General features: G+C 50.1%; 1 protein-coding gene across 1 annotated transcript in view; it reads left to right on the top strand.

The window, feature by feature from the left end:
* Positions 1-16,703, top strand: part of JPH2 (junctophilin 2) — a 68,798-nt gene that overhangs the window by 35,240 nt on the left and 16,855 nt on the right. The window lies entirely within an intron of this gene.

Raw genomic sequence — 16,703 nt, 5'->3', positions numbered from 1 at the left:
GATGCCGCCCAGTGTGTTCATTTAGCAGATGGAGAAACTGAGGCCTCAAAAGGGGCAGTGACCCAGAGAGAGGAGCATGGCCACAGGACAGAGTGTGGGGGGCTCTTGCGAAACCTCACTTGGTTTCTGGGTCACATGTAATAGATCGATCAGGAAGAGGACAGGGATCTGGGAGGTGGAAAAGAACATTTTATCTCCCCCACCCCTGGCCCTATAAACTGTGATTCAGTCTGGCTCTGGAACCTTTCCAGCTTGATATGTCAGCCTAAATAGCGGTCAGAGAACAGACAGGTCAATAGGCTGCACTTTGGGGAGAAATATCACCTCTTTGTTCCAATGCCAGGGTTTCCCCATGTCCCAGTAGAAGGTCCAACCCTGCGAAGCCTGCTTGGCCCTGACCGTGGCACCTGAGCTGGGCCGCAGCAGCTCCAGGGACTCAGGGGGTATCACCGGAAGGGCCTGGACACAGGGTGTTGGAATAACAGTAACGGTGAGAATAATAGTGGTGGCCATAGGGTAAGTGCTTGAGGGCTCATGCTCGGGGCCGGGCTGCTTGGGTTCTAGTTCTGGACACTCGGTAACCTTATGGGCAAGAGACTTCCCTCTAAACTTGGTCTCTCCATTTCTGTTTTTTTAATTTTTACAATTATAGTTTATTTTGTTCATTTGGCCACAGCATTTGGTTGCAACATGCAAGATCTTTAGTTGCAGCACGTGGGATCGAGTTCCCTGAACAAGGATCGAGTCCAGGCCCCCTGCATTGGGAGTGTGGAGTCTTGGCCACTGGACCACCAGGGAAGTCCCTCTGTCCCTCCGTTTCCTCATCTCTAAGATGGGGATCACAAGGGGGCCAGTCTTGGTCATATGAGAGGATCAAGCCCTTAGGATGGGGCCGGGCACAGGTCAGGGCCCTGTTCTAACCACCGGGTACCAGACTCTGTGCTAATTCCCTTTTATACGCATCATTTCTTTTAATCCTCATGAAGGTGTTAGTCGCTCAGTTGTGTCCGACTCTGTGGCCCCATGGACTGTAGCCCACCACGCTCGTCTGTCCATGGAATTCCCTAGGCAAGAATGCTGGCGTGGGTTGCCATTTCCTTCTCCAGGAGATCTTCCCGACACAGGGATCGAACCTGGGTCTCTTGCATTGCAGGCAGATTCTTTACTGTCTTAGTCACCAGGGCAGAGCCAAATCCTCATGAGGGAAGTGCTGGATTAAATATATCATAGTAACCCATTTCACAGATGAGGAAACTAGCCCAAAGTCCCCAAGTAACTGATACAACAAGGCTTCAGATTTTCTGATCCGGACTCTACCCTCCTAAGCACTGTTGGAAGAGAAAGTCTTTGAGTGCTAAATAACATTTCAGGTTACTATCCTGCCAGTCTGATATTCTGTGCCTTGACCTTGGTGCCTGGCCAGCCATCCTTTTGTATGGCAGAGCAGCTGAAAGCCTGGGGAGGTGAAGAAATTGAGGTTCGAATCCTGCTGTTTCTTTCTTTCTCTCTCTCTCTGTCTTTTTTTTTTCGGCTGTGCTGGGTCTTCACTATGGCACAAGGGTTTAGTTGCCCCGCAGCATGTGGGATCTTAGTTCCCCGACCAAGGATCGAACCAACGTCCCCTGCATTGCAAGGCAGATTCTGAACCACTGGACCACCAGGGAAGTCCCCCACTCTGTTTTTTGCAGACATATGTCCTTTGTCCTTCCTGAGCCTCACTTTCCTCATCTGCAGAATGGGAACAGTTAACACCTTGGCCTCCCACATTGCGATGTGGACTAAATGAGAGGATGTGTGTAGAGGATTTTATGCAGTCTCGGTGCTCAGTAAAGAGAGGCCGTGGCCAGCTTTATCATCATTCTTCTTACCCAGAGAGTCAGGCGAGTGGAACTCAGAGAGGCAAGCTGGCATTTCCTCCAAGCTTCATCCTTCCCCAAGCGCAGGCTGTTTCACTCCCCTGGGTTTCCACAGCCCAGTCCAACTTCCACTTGACTTCCTCAGTCCACACCAGTGGGTCCCTGCCATTGGGAGAGCAGTTAAAAATAAAGCCCAGTCTTCAAATCCTTCAAGTAAACACCCAGCTCTCTAAATATAGCATCTTTTTGCCACAGGTCTCCAGAGCCAGGGCGGGCTTGCAGGGTGGAAATTGGCGAGCCTGCTTCTCACAGACAGGCAGGCTGGGCCCAAGTGTCCGTCACCCTGCCTTGCTGCTGAGCTTCTCGACCTGAGGGGCATCCAAGGACCCCCTGGTGTCTGCAGCCTCAAACTGGCCACCAGTGCCTTTTACTGCCCCACTGTAAGGGCCCCTCATCAGCTCTTCGGACTTCTTCCTGCCCTAGAGTCTGCTCAGCAGCTGGAGTGAGATTTTAAAATGTAGACCTGGGGACTTCCCGGGTGGTCCAGTGGTTAAAAACTCTGGGCTGCCACTGCAAGGGGTGCAGGTTTGATCCCTGTTTGGGGAACTAAGATCTGGCATGCACTGCGATGCTGCCAAAAAGTAAAAAAAAAAAATTAATAAAATGCAAGCCTGACCATATGTATCACTCTAATGAGCAAAACTTTCATGGAGTCTTCAGTTTGGTTTCCCGTGAAGGCAGAGTCTGAAATGAGGCTTTAGGGGCAGGAAGTTGATTTGGGAAGTGATGCCAAGAAGGAGGAGGTGAGAGGAAGTGGGTGGGTAGAGTGAGACAGAGAAGAAGGAAAAGCGAATGTAAATGTGTGTCATGGAGGCATGGTGGCTGCCACAGGAGCTGGGTTGGATGGGGACCTCAGTACAGAACACTCCCGAGACTGTGCTCCGTGGAGCATGGGGGGAGGGTAGGTGGGCAAGGCCTCACCCTCTGGCCCCAGTCTCCCTTCACGGCAGATTCCTCTGGGGGCAAAGCTCCCCTGTCCTTTCGGATGCGCTTGCATTTGGGGTGGGTTGAAGGGGCCTCCCTCCTGCAGCACTGAGGGCAGGTTCTGGGCAGAAAGCCTGGATGGGATGCTGGCCATGCCAGGGGCATCCTCCTCTGCGTGGAGCTGTCCCGAAAAGCTATGGGTGAAACTGGGGGTTACACTGAGGTGGTGTGATGTGGGCATCACGGGTGTCTGCCCTTAGGAGAAATTTCAGATTCCTTGCTTCGGCCCCCCAAGACCCTTCCTGTCTGGCTCAAGCTCACCCCCACCAGCCGCATCTCACACCACTCTCCCCATCACTCGCCTCCAGTCTAGGTTCCTCCAAAGGGCCATGCTCTTTCCTGCCCTTGGTCCTTTGCACATTCTGTTCCATGTGCCTAAAATGCTTTTCCCTTACTCTTGATCTTCTCGTGGATCAGACCTCACCCAGCTCAAATATTTCTTCCTCAGGGGAGTCCTGAGCTCTTTCCTAGTCTGGGTTCCCTGTTACATGTTCCCCATGTGCCCCGGTCTCAGCTGCCACCCCCCCCCCCCATTGTCCTGACTCATTCTGTCTTCCCTGCTGCTTTGTCCACTCCCAGAGCATGGGGACCCCTGTCGGCTGTGTTCACTGCCAGGTCCCAGCAAACCGCACAACACCCAGCACTTAGTGAGGCTCAGGAAGCCTTGTTGACTGACTGATAGGTAGGTCTTCAACAGCTCATAAGGGGAGGCACCCTGCATTTGACTCTGTTAAGCTTTCAATCCCATTCAGCAAATAAGCATTGAAAAGCAGAGACATCAGTTTGCCAACAAAGGTCTGTATAATCAAAGCTATATGTGGTTTTTCAAGTAGTCATGTACAGATGTGAGAGCAGGACCTTAAAACAGGCTGAGCACTGAAGAACTGATGCTTTTGAACTGTGGTGCTGGGGAAGACCCTTGAGAGTCCCTTGGACTGCAAGGAGATCAAACCAGTCCATCCTAAAGGAAATCAGTTCTGATTATTCATTGGAAGGACTGATGCTGAAGCTGAAGCTCCAATACTTTGGCCACCTGATGCAAAGATCTGACTCATTTTTGGAAGAGACCTTGATGCTAGGAAAGACTGAGGGGCGACAGAGGGTGAGATGGTTGACTGGCATCACTGACTCAATGGACATGAGTTTGAGCAAACTCAGGGAGTTGGTGAAGGACAGGGAAGCCTGGCGTGCTGCAGTCCATGGGGTCTCACAAAGAGTCAGATAAGACTTAGTGGCTGAACAACAGCAACCTACTGTGTGCTAGGGAGTGTTGTAGATGCTTAGGGAAGAAAATGCCAAGATCCCAGCCTGCATGGAGTTACATTCCAGCTGGGGAGACAGCACAGCAGACAATAAATAAATTTTAGAGCATGTGGGAGGGGGCAAATTGCCTTTCTAAATATGTGACGTGAAGGAGTTGAGCCAATTAGCTAATGGAGTACCTGAGGGGAGAGCATCCCAGCAGAGGACAGAGGTAGGAGGTGCGTGGAATGGTCTAAAAGCAGCAAGGAGACCAGCGTGACTGAGGTGGAGCAAGAGAAAACCATAGGATAAGAGGCTGGAGAGAGTGCAGGGGTGAGGTGGGGACAGGTCACTCTGCCAGTGTGGGGGCCGCTAGCCGCATGTGGCAGTTTATTCATTTACTTTTAATTTCAGGATAATGGCTTTACAGTGTTGTGTTAGCTTCTGCTGTGCAACAGCCTGAATCAGCTCTGTGCTAAGTCACGTCAGGTGTGTCTGACTCTTTGTGACCTATGGACCCACCAGGCTCCTCGGTCCATGGGATTCTCCAGGCAAGAATACTGGAGTGGGTAGCCATTCCCTTCTCCAGGGGATCCTCTTGACCCAGGGATCGAACCCAGGTTTCTTAATGTCTCCTGTATTGGCGGGCAGGTTCTTTACCACTTGTGCCATCTGGGAAGCCTTGGATCAGCTCTGCAGTGCTGTGTTTAGTTGCTCAGTCCTGTCTGACTCTTTGTGACCCCATGGACTGCAGCCCGCCAGGCTCCTCTGTCCATGGGGGTTCTCCAGGCAAGAATACTGGAGTGGATTGCCATGCTGTCCTCCAGGAGATCTTCTCAAACTAGGGATCCAACCCAGGTCTCCCACATTGCAGGCAAATTCTTTACTGTCTGAGCCACCAGGGAAGCCCGAGAATACTGGAGTGGGTAGCCTATCCCGTCTCCAGGGGAATCTTCCTGACCCAGGAATTGAACCGGGGTCTTCTGCATTGCAGGCGGATTCTTTACCGGCTGAGCTACCAGGGATCAGCTATGTGTATACATACACGCCCTCCCTCACACAGCACACACACACACACACATCCGCTCCCTCTTGAGTCTCTCTTCTGCCATCACCCCCATCCCATCCCTCTGAGTCATCACAGAGCACGAAGCTGAGCTCCCTGTGTGATACAGCAGCTTCCCACTAGCTCTCTATTTCACACGTGCTAGTGTAGATACATATATGGGCTTCCCTGGTGGCTCAGAGGGTAAAGAGTCTGCCTGCAGCGCAGGAGACCTCGGTCCGATCCCTGGGTCGGGAAGATCCCCTGGAGAAGGAGATGGCAACCCACTCCAGTATTCTTGCTTGGAGAACCCCACGGACAGAGGAGCCTGGCGGGCTACAGTCCACGGGGTCGCAGTGAGTTGGACACGACTGAGCACAGCAGTGTACATAAGTCAGTGCTGGTCTCTCAAGTTGTCCTGCCTCTCCTTCCCCTGCTGTGTACCCAGGTCCGTTCTCCATGTCTGTGCCTCTCTTCTTGCATGCGTGGCAATTTAAATGGCAATACATTGAAATGAAAATGCCGTTCTTCAGTCTCAGTAGCCACATGTCAAGGGTCCCCTGGCTACCGGGTAGGACAGCACAGATGTAGACTGTTGCCCTCATTGTTGAAAGTGTAGACACAGCCTGGGTGGGGCCTTTCAGGTCATCGCAGGGCAGCAACCTGGCCCGCACATGGCTGGGCACACATCCTGGGGTCCTTTCTTCACCTCTCAAAGTGGGTATGATTAAAGCATGCGAGGCCATTTGGTCCAGCCCCAGGTAATGTCAGAATGCCTTGCCCATCATCCTTGCCAAACGGCCCTTTGGTCACTGCCTCTGTGCCTCCAGGTGTAGGAAACTCACTCCTCTTGAGCCGGTCCAGGCCAACTTTGCACAGCCTTGGCTTTGAGATTGGCTCAAACCAGGAGAATGTTCTGCTTCTCTGTCACTTCAGTTCGTTGGTCCCAGTCCTGCCCTTGGGGACTGTGTGGGTTAGAAACGTGTTCAACTGCGGGTTGCAGTACTTGTCTTAAGCACTCGATTTATCTTCTCCCAGAAGAAGACCAGAGAGGCAGTGCAAGGTTGGCATGGCAGCTCCAAGGCGCTCTGGGGGCGCACCTTCCTCTGTCTTTCCCTCCTGCTCTCCTTAGAAGGTGGCTTCTGGCCTTCTACTCAGAGGTGGCCACAGCACCCCTAGCTTCATCTTCATATCCAGGGGCAGAATGCATCAGTGTCTCTTGATGGAGAAAGAAGCTCAGCGGGGACTCATATCTCCTTCTGCAGAGTGGGTCACGTGGCCTTCCCTGAATGCAAGTAATCTGGGAAGGTGAATATTTTTAGCTGGACACAGTGCTTCCCTGAGCAAGGTTACACTTCTGTTAGGAGGCAAGAAGGGGAAGAATGGATATTTGGTGAGCGATTATCTGTGCCTGCCCCCGACATCCCTGGGGAGATGCAAAGATTGTGATCTTAACACCTTCGAGAGTCTTCTCTGGTCTAAACATCTCCAGCTCCTTTCCTCAGCCCCTGTTTACAAGCCTTGTTGCTTTTTCCGCTTTCCCAGGTGGAGAAACAGAGGCCTAAGACATCCTTTAGTGATCAGGAGCATGGATTTTGGGGTCAGGTGACACTGCTTCATTCAATAGCTCACTCTTCTTGAGCTTCAGTTTCCCCGGCCTTGTAGTATGGTGGCAACTTCCGAATGAGGGCTAAAATGAGATGGTTGATGTCAAGTACTCGCCACAGGTTTCCCAAATGGTGCCAGTGGTAAAGAACCGGCCAGCCAGTGGAGGAGACATAAGAGATGCAGGTTGGATCCCTGTGTCGGGAAGATCCCCTGGAGGAGGGCACAGCAACCCACTCCAGTGTTCTTGCCTGGAGAATCCCCATGGACAGAGGAGCCTGGTGGGCGACTGTCCATGGGGGTCACAGAGAGTCGGACACGACTGAAGCAACTGAGCATGCATGCAGCCTAGCCCCAGCGCCTGGCACACGGGCGTCACTCAGCAGTGGCAGTTGTCGTCGTTATTATAACTGTGCTTCCTCTTCAGTGGTTCCTTTGGGTGTTGTTGAATGAGGAACCAGGGAGCAACCCAGACCGGGGACAGCCGTTCTCCTCCCGTCTCCAGGAGGGGTGTGGAGTGGGACCACAGTCTGGGGAGGGGCTGCGTTGGGGATCCATCTCTCTAAAGCCATCTTTGGCCAAACCGCATCCCTGGTAAGGGCGATCGCGTGACTGCCCCAGCGCTCTTCCCATCAGCCCCCGCTCCGTGCAACCCTATCTGGGAAGGGGGTATCACCCCAAGGTCATGGCAGCCTGCTGCCAACCCCGTGACCCCACAGGACTGGCGGCAGCCTTGCCAGAAGCCTGGCCAAGGCTGGGGGCCTCTGAGCTCTGACCCAGCAGGTAGGCTCAGAAATGTCACCGAGCAAGTCTTGTAGGTGGGAATTTGTCAGAGGCTCCCCTGGGACAGCCCCTACCCGCACCGGGTATCAGATGTACATAGTTCTTCCCTGAGAACCCCATCTGGCGTGGATATAGACACAAGCTTTCCGTGCCAGCAAAGTTGGCCCTGGAGCCCTAATTATTCATTCTTTTATATTTTTAATCGGTTGTACACTCATGTGGTTCAAAACCCCACTTTTAGACCAAAATGTAAAGTCTCCCTTCTTCCCTTGTTCTTCTCTGGTTGCTTGCTCCACACTCCCTGGTCAACTGTTATTTGCCGTTTTTCTTTTCCTTCCAGAGTTACTCTATTAAGGTGGAACTTCATTTGACCTGCAAAATGGTAGTGTCACATGGTTCCATCTAATATGAGCAAACCCTATTTGCTATTTCCTCTTCGTAGGTTTCTGTTTTGCTCTCTCTGCCCCCAAAGGCAGCATATTAGCCACACTTGTCTGAACCTTTTTTCCTGTTTAATATAATTTTATTTATTATTCATTCATTTATTTATGTTTGGTTGTGCTTGGTCCTCGACGTCGCTCGGGTTTTCCTCTAGTTGGGGCACGTGGGGCTACTCTCTGGCTGCAGGGCGCAGGCTTCTCACTCAGGTGGCTTCTCCATTGCCGAGCACAGGCTCCAGGGTGTGTGGCTTCAGCAGCTGCAGCTCATGAGCTCAGTAGTTTCAGTTCCCGGGGCTCTAGAGCACAGGCTCATCGGTTGCAGGTCGCAGGCCTGTGCTCTGTGGCATGTGGGGTCTTCCTGGATCGGGGGTTGAACCCGCGTCTCCTGCATTGGCAGGTATATTCTTTACCACTGAGCCACCAGGGAAGCCCTGAACCTTGCTTTTTCCTCTTTGCTGTGTTTATATATCAGAGAGCTTTCCTGATCTTTCTAAGTAAAGAACTTCATCCGCTTTAACTCCCGCATAGTATTTCATTGTATGGCTGAATCATCCTTTGTTGAATCAAGACCCTGATGTTGCACGGATTGTTTAGGTAGTTTCCAGAATTTTGCTCTGTGAGATAAAGCTGTCCATTCATCATTTCACCTGTGGGTCAGTATGTGTCTAGAATAAATTTCCCCAAGTACAGTTACCCGTCAGAGCCTCTGTCGTGGTGGTGCCATTCTGTCCTCCATCCATGTTGTGTGAGGCGGAGACGGCCTCTGCCCCCAACCTGCTGAAAGTCCCCAGGCAAGTCCTGCTCCCCACTGGTCTCCGTGTCCCGGGTCGCGAACTGTCTTTTCCTTGTTCTGGGGAAAAACAGCCGCCCAGATTTGCCTGTTTGGCTTGGCCTTTCCCATGCCCGACCACGTGCACATTGTTACCATGGCTTCTCTGGGAGATGACTTCAGCCCGGACCAAGGTCAAGGGAGCCTAGTGAGGTCTGCATGGAAGAGCAGGCAGCGGCACCAGCCTAAGCAAAGGCCCAGAGGTGTGACCCTGGGGGGGTAAGCCGGAGTTTCCCTAAAGCTGTTCACTGATGTACCTTCCCATGCCGAACCATGGCCATATACCCTTTGGGTTGCTGTTTCTTTACTATTTAAAAAAAAACAAAACACTTAACCTTCCTAAGCCTAAATTTATTTATTTTTAATTTTTCTGGACATGTACACACCACTTTATCTTTGGTTGCGCCGGGTCTTTGTAGCCGCACGTGGGCTTTCTCTAGTTGTGATGACTGAGGACTGTTCCTCACTGTTGTGTGTGGGTTTCTCATTGCGGTGGCTTCTCTTGTTGTGGAGCACAGGTGAATGGGCTTCAGCAGGTGCGGCGCAAGCGCTCGTTAGCTGTGGCTTGTGGGCCCTGGAGCGTGTGGTTTCACGAATTGCATCATGTGGGCTCAGTAGTTGTGGCTCGCGGGCTCTAGAGCCAGGGCTCAGTTGCTTGGTGAAATGTGGAATGTTCCCAGACCAGGCATCGAACCCATGCCCCCAGCCTTGTCAGGCGGATTCTCATCCACTGCACCGCCAGGGAAGTCTGAAACTGATTTTTATAAAGGATCTTTAGATCATTACCATAAATAGAAATCCAGTGTTACATAAAGAGGAGTTAGAGGGAAAAAACAAAAACAAATAATACCACAAGAACACCAGAACAACACACACACGAGAAAAAGAAAAAAATACAGTGAAGCAAAACAGCATTCAACTGTCCCCAGTAGGGTTGCCTACTAAAAGCTCAGATCAAGGCTACTTGCTGCTCTGGTCTTTCTCTGTTAAAAAATGGAATATAAGACTCATTAAGAAAATATAAGGGACTTCCCTGGTGGTCCAGTGGCTAAGACTCCATGCCCCCAATGCAGGGGACCTGGTTTTGATCCCTGGTAAGGGAACTTGATCCCACATGCTGTAACTAAAAAAAAGATCCTGCGTGCTGCAACTAAAAATCGAAGATTGAGCAAATGAGATCTGGTGCCGCCAAATAAATAAATACTTACCAAGAAAAAAAAAGATATATAAGCATGAAATGAGACTTTCTTATTGAAGAAATCAGAATGGTTGACTTTGAATTTAAAGGACCAGTATTATCTGATGAATGTCCTGGTACCACCTATCATTTTTGGTCTTGTTAGTAGTAAGCTTTTGAGTCATTGGCCTGAAAGATTTCTCCTCTCCTTCTTTCCAGAGCCTGAAAGGTAGGGAAAGCGGGTCTTTAGAAGGGCAACTGGACTCTGGAGTTGTGGACAGGAGGAGCCCAAGCTTAGGCATTATACACGGTAGACGTTCATTAAATGCTCGGCAATGACCGACTCATTAATGAGCCTCTGGGGCTCTTTTGAAAGAGGGATAGGAATTCAGACTAACAGTGCCTTCCTGAATCTTGTCCAAGAAGAGGAGGTGTCCTGCTCTCACTCTGGCCTCCAGTGGCGAACAGTTTACCTCCTGGCTGAGGCTTGCTGGGGGAGCCCGGGAACAGAAGCTCCCTCTCCCCCAGGCTGGAGAGAAGGACAGGAGTCCCTTAATAAAGTCTTTCCTCATCTGCTTCTTTCCCTCCATTTGTAGGAAACCAGCAAACACACAGACACAGAACACATCCAGCACAAGTTTATTTTTCTCTCCTGTAATATCCAAAATGGGTACTCTTATCAGTGGGCAGCTCTGTTCCACGCAATGATTCAAAGACCCGGTCTCCTCCCGTCTTGTGGCTCTGCTGTCCCACACGTGGCTTCCAAGATCATCATGCTCTTCTGCATCAAGCCAATGAAAAGGAAAAACGCATTGAAAGAGGCAGTGGAAGGTTCTTATTGGCCAGGAAGTAGGGCGCGTCATGTCTTCTCACATTCCATTGGCCAGCATCTGGTCCCTGGCCACACTCCTCTGCAAGGGAGGCTGGGAAATAGTCCAGGCTTGTGCTGAGGAAGCAGAGGAAAGCAGTTCGGTGAAGTTTTGTCCCTCTTGACATTGTCAGGTTACTTTTCTCAGTTTCATGAAAATGGTGTGTGTGTTTTAAACACACCTTTCTTTGCCTTGACTCCTGCACTTCCCTCTATTTAGACCATCCTTTCCTCCTTTTTTTCTTTTCCATCTGACCGGCTCACATGGACGTGGAAATAAGACTCAGAATTGAAAATAAGACTTTGTCATTTTCCCAGGACTACACGTAGGGAGAAGAAGGGATGCCTATACACAGCCTGGAGGGACGCCCTTCACTTTCCCAGCTCGTTCACAGAGCAAATTGCAGGTTTTATACGCTGAGGCTGCCTGAGACCCACTCAGAAATTGTCCTGTGATAAACAGGGAGGGGAGATTTTGTGCTTGGAGATGGCAAATTTAAGTGCTTTCTGTCAAGAGAGCTGATAACGTGTTTTCCAAAGGGATAGGGGGTGGGAGGTTGTCCAGGTAGGAGGTAAGACATAAGGACATGAGTCTGCTGAGACCGTTAACTTTTTTCTGGTTCATGTCTGTTCTAAGAAGCAGTGTGCTGATTAAGTAGCTCTTGGAGGGGCTGATGGGTGGGGAGCGGAGTTGGAGAACTCTGCTTCCTGGAGTTCGCCAGTTTCCGTGGTGTAACGGCGGCTGTGGCTGATCTCAGGCTACCAGTGTCCTGTCAAGAGCTTGCCTAGGTCACCTCCAGTACATGCTTAGTACCAGCCTTGATTTCTCTGTCTCTTCTCTGTTTCAGGCTATAGCTCAGAACTCTCATCTGCAGGCAAGTTTACCATGTCTCTTCCTCTTCTGAGCTCCCTTTTTAAAAAAGCCTGAACTTAGGACTTCCCTGGTGATCCAGTGTTTAAGACTGCCTTTCAATACAGGGAGTGCAGGTTCCATCCCTGGTCCGGGAGCTAAAGATCCTACATGCCTGGCAGCCAGAAAACCAAAGCATGAAACAAAAGCCATAATGTAACAATTCCATAAAGACTTAAAAAAAAGTCCATATTTTTTAAAAAAAGAAAAAAAAAACACTGAATTTTCTCAACTAGATTCTTTTCCTGTAGATTTTCTTTAGAGGTCTATAAGATCCTTAAAGCCAGAATTCTGGTTTTAAGTTTCTTTTTATCCCCATTATGTTGTCAGATGCCTGCACTTATTAGGCACCCAGGGAATGCTTATAGAAGATGGGCGAGAAATAGGCAGGGAGGACAGAGGAGTTGCGGTTGAAGACCCTGGCCGGGAACCCAGATCCTGCTCTGTGACTTGCTAGGAGTATAATCTTAGGCAAATCCTTTCACCTGTCTCAGCCTGTTTCCGCATCTATAAAAAAGCTCCTTGTTTTTCTCTGCTCCAGCTCAGCCAGGTCTATTACTGCATAATAATTATGATAATAATATTTATGATGACTGCTGTTTATTCATTCAGCAAATTTTTATTAAGCACCCACTGTAGGCCACGTCCTGTTTTTGGTGCTGGCGATTCATCAGTGAACAAAACAGACAAAACCCCTTCCATTTGAGACGTGCAGTGAACTGAACGGAATTTTACAAGCATCATCTCCTTTGGTATTCGGGCAAAGGTATCGTTTGCTCCATTTTATTGCTGTGGAAAGTGAGCGATGTGTGAGTTGCCAGGGGTCAGCCAGCGCGTTAAGGGTGGAGATGGACCTTGGATCCTCAATTCTGGTCCAAGACCTGGTTCTTGGCCATCACAACACGCCCTTCCCAAGCCTGAGTCCCCTTCCTGCCCACCTCTCTGCCTTTGCTCTGCATTTGATCTGTTCCCGTGGTTACATCCCTAGGGCCCACCCGTGACCTGACCCCTCCCTGATAGTGTCTTTTCTGTCTTGAATCCTCTCCCCAAATCCTCTCTTATTATCTGACCAACCACGGCTGGTCACCGGGAATGGAATCCTTTACTTCTTTATTTTGCTTCTTCTGACGCTTCTTTCTCCTCCCCCCTCTCCCCAGGGCCCGGGCATGGACCCACATAAAAAGCTCAATAAATATCTGTTAACTATTGCATTGAAATCCTTAATGTTTTTCTTTGACTCTAGCTCAAATTTCGGTTTTACGTGTCTTCCTCCTGGGAAATCTGAAGGTCAGATCGGTGTGCTGGGTATGCTGTTCACCTCTTGCAGGGCTGGCTTACAAAGATGACATATAGTCGCTGTTGGTGACAGTTGGCACCTTAGTTGTGGTCAAGTCTGGGACGACCACGCGGCCTCCTGTGCATGAGATTACCTTGGATCATGCAGGGTATACTTATAAACAGCCCCCACTTTCACCTTCAGGCACCCTGGTTTAAATGGTAGGCTCTCCGGTCGGTCACCCTGGACAAATCCGGAGGACACGACCTCCTCCTTGCTGCTCTGAGCACTTTGCAAAACCAGTGTACTTAGTCCTCCCAACTCTGAGGTGGGTGCTGTTATTCTCCCATTTCACAGATGGGGAAATGAAAGCCCAGAGTGGTTAGGTAACTTGTTCAAGGTCACACAGTTAGGAAGAAACAGGGCTAGGATGGGAACTCCAGTCATCTGGTGCCACAGTTCCCCTGCTCAACCCCTGGCTGAGCAAGAACTCAAAGACGTCTTCCTGGCCCCATGCTCTGGACTAGCTGTGTCTGCCTTCCCCCACCCCACTGGGAGCAGCTGTGACTGCTGGGGCCTGGTGTGGGGATGGGGAGACTGCAGCGTGATCAGAATCTCCGCTGGGGCCCTCACACCTGACACAGTGCCCGAGGCCAAAGAATATCTCTGGAAATGCTTTTCGAACCAAGGGATGCAATTTTCCAGGGCTGGGGCTGGGCTGGCCCCTCCCTGCAGTTTCTTCCTCTCCGTGTGGCAGCCGGGATGCCAGCCCCCAGGAGCAGATGGAGCTGCCTGGAATTCCTCCGGAAGGCTCCTTAGCAGTTATCAGAGCGGCCTGGGCCGGGGGAGGGGGTGTCGGGGGCTGCTCTGGGAGAAACTGGGAAGCCACACCTGGGGAGGGGCCGGAGGCGGGGGAGGGTGCCGGGCGGGCGGGCTCAGCTGTCACATTCCTCCGGCTTGCAGAGAGCTCTCCTGGGCGCCTTGTCCTTATTTAGGCAGGAGATGTCTGCTGACTCGAGCCTTGTGGGATGCCATCGCTGGCTGGCTCACCGGGGTTGGGGGTGGTGGTGGGGGTGGTGGGGGTGAGCCGAGGCGGGGAGGGTGGCGAGTGGGGGAAGCAGAACACACCCAGACCCAGGTCACCAGTAGACCCAGGTGGGAAGACCAACCCTGGGGAAGAAGAATCACTCTCTAGTAGTAGCAGCTACCATTTATGGGGTTCCACTATGCGCATGCTAGGCTAGCCTGTAAGTTCTAGGAGGTAAATTTCTTCTGTTACTGTTGTGCCTCTAGATCCAGCCCAGGACATGGCATGCAGTAGGCGCTTAGTAAATACTTGTCATGATCAAGTGAGTATACACTTCACATGGCACAGTTCACAGTGTAGTTCTAGTGGCAGCTAAGTGCAGTGACTAACCTGAGTTGCTGTTGTTAACTTGTGAAGTTGTGTGACTCTTTGCCACCCCTTGGACTGCGCGCAGCACACCAGGCTCCCTGTCCTTCACTGTCTCCTGGAGTTTGCTCAGATTCTTGTCCACTGAGTCGGTGATGCTATCTTACCATCTCATCCTCTGTCGCCGCCTTCTCCTCTGGCCCTCAATCTTTCCCAGCATCAGGGTCTTTTCCAGTGAGTCGGCTCTTCTCATCAGGTGGCCAAAGTATTGGAGCTTCAGCTTCAGCATCAGTCCTTCCAATGAACATTCAGGGTTGATTTCCTTTAGGATTGATTGATTTGATCTCCTTGCTGTCCAGGGGACTCACAAGAGTCTTCTCTAGCAGCACAGTTCGAAAGCATCAATTCTTTGGCACTCAGCCTTCTTTATGGTCCAACTCTCACATCCGTACATGACTACTGGGAAAACCATAGCTTTGACTATACGGACCTTTGTTGGCAAAGTGATCAACCTGAGTTACAGATGGCGAAACTGAGACTTGGAGAGGTTCCATGACTTGGCAAAAGTCATACAATTTGGACGTGAAGGAACTGGGGTTTGAAACCAGGTTGTCTGACTCCAACACTAACACATGCCTCCTTTTTGTCTTATTTTGGTGTTAAACACACTGGAATTCTTGGCTTTCCTCCTTTATTGACTGTGTGAGTTGGACAGGTTACCTAACCCTGTCATCCTTAGTTTTCTTACTTGTAAAATGGGAATTGATAGTGATGTCTACTTTAGAGAATGCTGTGAGGATTAAATGAAATAATATATGCAAACGTCTAACCACAGTGTTGACACATAGTAGGTACTCAACAAGTATTGATTATACCATAACATAGTCAGCTAGTTCCCCCTTCTTGCTTTGGCTTCATTTCCAGTATTTTGTTATTACAAACAGGATCGCAGTAAATACCCTTGTATGAGTGTCATTTGCACAGTTTGAGTGTGTCAGTTGGTCGGATTCCCAGAAGAGGAATCACTGGCACAAAAACACATGGATGTTGGGACTTCCCGGGTGGCCCAGTGGCTGAGGCTCTGTGCTGCCAATGCAGATTGGCGTCAGGTTCAACACCTGGTCAGGGAACTAGACCCTGCATGCTGCAACTGAGACCCAGTGCAGCCAAATACATAAGTAGATACATATTTTAAAAATAGGTAGATGTTAAATTTCATGTTAAATTTAAAAAGAAAAAAGGTTGAGGGGTCTGAAATGATAAACATGAACATGTGGAAACACGAAAAATTATGTAAGTGAGAAATATGTAATAGTGAAAGCTAACACTTTCATACTACTATCGTATAACACTACGATAGTATACCCTGTATGCAAGGCACTATTCTAAGCCCTTTCTGTATATTAATTCCTATAATTTTCATAACAACCCTATGAAGTAGGCATTATGATCCCAATTGTATCAGTTGTCTGTCACTGGATAATAACTTATGCCCAAACATAGCAGCACGAAACAGCACACATTTCTTATCTCACAGTTTCCGTGGGTTTGGTTTCTGGGCCCTTTGGCTCAGGATCTCCCACGAGGCTGCTGTTGGTCGGGGCTGTGATCCCATGTGAAGGCCCCACTGGGGATGGATTCACTCCACCCTCATGCACTCGTCTGTAAGAGGATGCGGTTTCTTGCAGGCGTTTGAACTGAGGCCCTTGGCTTCTCACTGATGTTGGTGGGAGGCTGCCTTCAGTTCCTTGCTATGAAAGCTTCCCCAGCGTGGCAGCTTGCTTCGTCAAGACCAGCAAGAGTCTGCTATCAAAAGCGAAGTGTCCATCTTTTGTAAACTAGTCATGGAAGTGACGTCACCATTGTCATGGTCTTTTAGTTAGAAGCCTGTCACTGAGTTTAGCCCATACTCCATGGTGGAGAGATGGGGGCTCAATCCCATAAGGGTGTGAATACCAGGAGCTATCTGAAAAATCTTCTTGCCACGCTCACTTTTCAGAAGAAGAAGGACGGAGAGGTTAAGTGATTTGCCCAGGCTACACAGCTAATGTCTGACTCAGGGATTCACACCTGGGTAGCGTGATTTCAGATTCCATGCTCTGAAATTCTGGGCTTTACAGTTAACAGAGTTGTTCACAAAAGGCTCAAAAGAAGGCTCAAAAGGTAACATAGCCGTTGTTTTAGCACAGTGAGTTCACAGTGCTGTTGCTTTGAAATTACTGTTCTCATAATTCA

Source organism: Muntiacus reevesi, chromosome 2 (assembly GCF_963930625.1).
Source record: "Muntiacus reevesi chromosome 2, mMunRee1.1, whole genome shotgun sequence".
NCBI lineage: Eukaryota > Metazoa > Chordata > Mammalia > Artiodactyla > Cervidae > Muntiacus > Muntiacus reevesi.
The sequence above is the reverse complement of the archived record's forward strand: the minus strand, read 5'-3'. Positions and strand labels throughout refer to the sequence as shown.